This window comes from Larimichthys crocea, chromosome XXIII (assembly GCF_000972845.2).
Source record: "Larimichthys crocea isolate SSNF chromosome XXIII, L_crocea_2.0, whole genome shotgun sequence".
Taxonomy (NCBI): domain Eukaryota; kingdom Metazoa; phylum Chordata; class Actinopteri; family Sciaenidae; genus Larimichthys; species Larimichthys crocea.
In genome coordinates this window covers 2,785,113-2,788,604 of record NC_040033.1, presented here as the reverse complement: position 1 = coordinate 2,788,604, position 3,492 = coordinate 2,785,113, and the positions used below count along the sequence as shown (strand labels likewise).

The window sequence follows — 3,492 nt, the reverse complement described above, 5'->3', positions numbered from 1 at the left end:
CAACAGCTGTGTGTAGAAATCTGGGATATTTCCCTTTATTGAACAATGCTACTCATACTGCTGACTCTCTATATTGGACTCTGGGTCGGGGTTGACTAGTGGGTTGTGACCATAGACATATATACATAGACGCCGCATTGAGCGGGTTGGTCGTTGGTCGCGATACGTAAACGGGTCCGCCATATTAGATCGGGCAGATCTGCCGGGAAACTAATACAAGGAAATGGACTGAACTTCATAAAGCGCCTTTCTACAAAGTTCATTAAGTTAATGTCTATACACCCATTCACACACACACTAATATATCTGGGAAACAAACAGGCACCAAAAACAAACGTATGTAACTTTTAAAGTGATGATTATAAATGTTTACTCCTTATGTAAGCACCAAACCAACGTATGTATTTTTCTAATGCTGAGTGTTTACAGCTACTAATGTGTGTAACACTGTTACTGTGATGATAAATATTGAAATATTTATATTTAACATTTAATCTGTGTCTATAATAACCAGATCCCGAAATAGTTTACTATAAAAACAATATATACCATAGACCGGGAATTGAAAGATTTTATGTCATTTTTTACTAATTAATTCATTTGTGAGGAAAACAATTCAACCGGAAGTGCATTCACAAATTCACGATTTTATTTTGAAATGTGTCCCTTGCATTTCCGGGCCTGACAGTGGACGTCTGCAGTTTTATTTTGAAATGTATCCCGTTCATTTCCGGGCCTGACAGTGGAGGTGCGTGACAGTGGAGGTAGGTGCCTGACAGTGGAGGTCTGCAGCCAGCATCTCTTGGGCGAAAATGGCCCAAAAGTACATTTCGGCTTTCGGTGAAGTGGCCGAATAGTGGCGTGACGCAATTGATGCAATGAAACAACGTGCGCGGTGATCTGGCCAGGGTTGCTGATTCTTTTCTCATTCACACACAATAAACCCACGATGCAGGATATATGAAAAACACAGGCAAGAAACACATCATACACTGCTCTTTAGCGAAGCTATATACTTTTCTCTAAACTACAGCGTCTCACACATGGGAGGTGCGTTCAATGACCGTCGGAATGACTATGATGCATTCATGAACGTGGGAAAAATGGAAATTCACCGTAAATATAATAAAACTAAATAGTATTTCTTTCAAGAACAAATTAACAGTGATTAAAACAACATGGGCTTTCTAACAGTATAAATGAAAAAATAATTATACTAACTGGAAATTCTACTGGAATATTTGAAGGATATTAAATAAACATTTACTTTCTTTGAAAAAACATGTCTACAAATTTATTCTAGGCTATTTATGCAATAGTAAAAAAAATAGTGAAAAATTTAACAACCGCATTTCATATTCGGTTTCGGTATTCGGCCAACCATTTAATTTTTATTCGGTTTCGGCCAAAAATTTTCATTTCGGTGCATCCCTAGTTGTGACGCATGGAAATGCCAAAAACTGCAGTTCCACAAATGTCCACTTGAGGCTGGCTCCAGAAATGAGTCAGTCTCCATAAGTCCCCATGTTCAAATGTCCAACTTCACATCAGAAATAAACATGTTTACAGCCTTGATTGACAGGTGCGTGTCATCACAGGTGCCTTGTTTGAGTAAACAGGCTTTATTCAGCCCGCCTCTGCTCCAACCAAAGGTGGATGGTTACTTCACATCAGCTCTTCAGAGACTCGTGGGTGACGTCACTGTGTCTACATTCATTTTTTTTATTCAGGTATTTCATGTTCATGTTCCATGGGACCAGCACTGTGTTTTGTTTAAATTGTTCATTATATCAGCATGTGTATGTGTTTGTGTATATGTGTGTGTGTTTCCTTGAGTGCACTTTAAATTCAAAATTAGACCCAGAATTCAATTTGCACTGGATCAGTGGATCTGCAGTGTCACATTTAGAAGGGACGAGGCACTTCTATTCAAGCTCCATTTGATTTAAACACATTAGTCAACTGTTGTTTTACTCAGAAAATATGGCTGTAGGTGTAGCCTCTCCTTCAGATACTTTCCTTCTCAGCTCTTATTAGTTTGTATTTCATAGTGTGTCTCAGTGCACCTGACACTCTTGCTTTGTTTACCATCATCACAGGTTGGCTGCTGTCTAAGCTGATGGATGTGTCCTACAGGAGCCTCACTCTCCCTAACAGCCGACACATCGACGAAAGCCACTGCATCTCAAAACAAGGACAGCTTGATTGATTCATTTCCGTGCCGTTGCCTTCATTTGTAATTACTGTTATATTTTTATGTCGTTACCACAACCGGCTCTCCCACAGGCTGATGGATAATACATCTCTATCCATTCTTGCACTGGGTTTAATTGTGTCTCTGTAATGCAAATTCGCTAAGTTTATTAAAGGCTGAGTTTCCAAAGAGCGATAAAGGGCTGCCTCCACTCTGCCTGTCACTTTTATGAGTATACAGTAGTATGCAGTGCATCATCTCCGTTTGGAACTCTTGTTTCTCTTTACTTTCACCAACTCTGTCCTAAATATTCTATGAGAACTGAACATCAATACACCAATTTAGTCTCTAGGTGAAAACCTTTTAAAGGGTCTAATCTATATTCAGATGAAAAGGCAGGGAGTTTTAGGCACTGCTGGGGACAGACAATAGATGCTGAAGAAACCCTGGGTCATATGGTTTCTAAACTAGTTATGGGCAGTTTTAATTGGTCATAATTCTTCTAAAAACATGTTAAACACTGCATGGCTATTAGGCCGTCCTAAACAAAGATTTACAATCACATTAAAGCTGCACTAATCTGTATTTTCACATTAACAGAGGGATTAATGTGTGTGTTGCTCATAGTGACAAACCTACAAATAATTATCATCAACTCTGCAGTTCACCTCAGCTCTACAGGCTGTTTTTGCGCCCTGTACCCTACCTGACAAGCACCCAACATCAGACAGACACAGATGAACAGATGTTTCTTTTAGGATTTGGTGGATCTGAAGTTGCAGCCTCCGTGCCTGTGAAGTGTTCAAATGATATTAAGGCATTAAGTTATGCAGAATTAATGGTGTGGCTGCTTTGATTGACAGGTGGGTTATTTGACCAATCAGGCTTCATTTAGCCTTCCTCAGTTCCACTCACGCTCCACATCTTTCACATTTTTTGAATAGCTGGGAAGGAGCAGAGACAGGACGCCAAGCTGGCAGCCAGAGCCACACATTCTCATCTTTAAAACAACTCGCTGACATCACAGAGAATACGTCCATCATTTATACAGTCTATGGTGGAGACCAGAATAGAGATGAACCGCCAGTTAAACAAATTGTCCAAAAATGATTAAAAACAATTCAGCCACAAAAATCAGTGAGCCACATTGGTGCACTAGTCATTAATGCATAGCGCATTGCATTTACATTAACATGGTTTGATTCTGGCCTGTGTCTTTAATTATATGTCACACCACACCATTTTGCTACATATCTTCTGCTATGTGATGATATGTCTATATTGGATTAGGAAATGGT

At 39.5% G+C, this 3,492-nt stretch overlaps 1 long non-coding RNA gene across 1 annotated transcript; it reads left to right on the top strand.

Annotated features, from left to right (window-relative positions):
• Positions 1–721: 721 nt before the first annotated feature.
• LOC113744520 (uncharacterized) lies at positions 722–2,380 on the top strand. Its single transcript, XR_003461603.1, has 3 exons — positions 722–764; positions 1,599–1,730; positions 2,100–2,380. It is a non-coding gene; the product is annotated as an uncharacterized LOC113744520 (long non-coding RNA).
• The last annotated feature ends 1,112 nt before the right edge of the window (positions 2,381–3,492 follow it).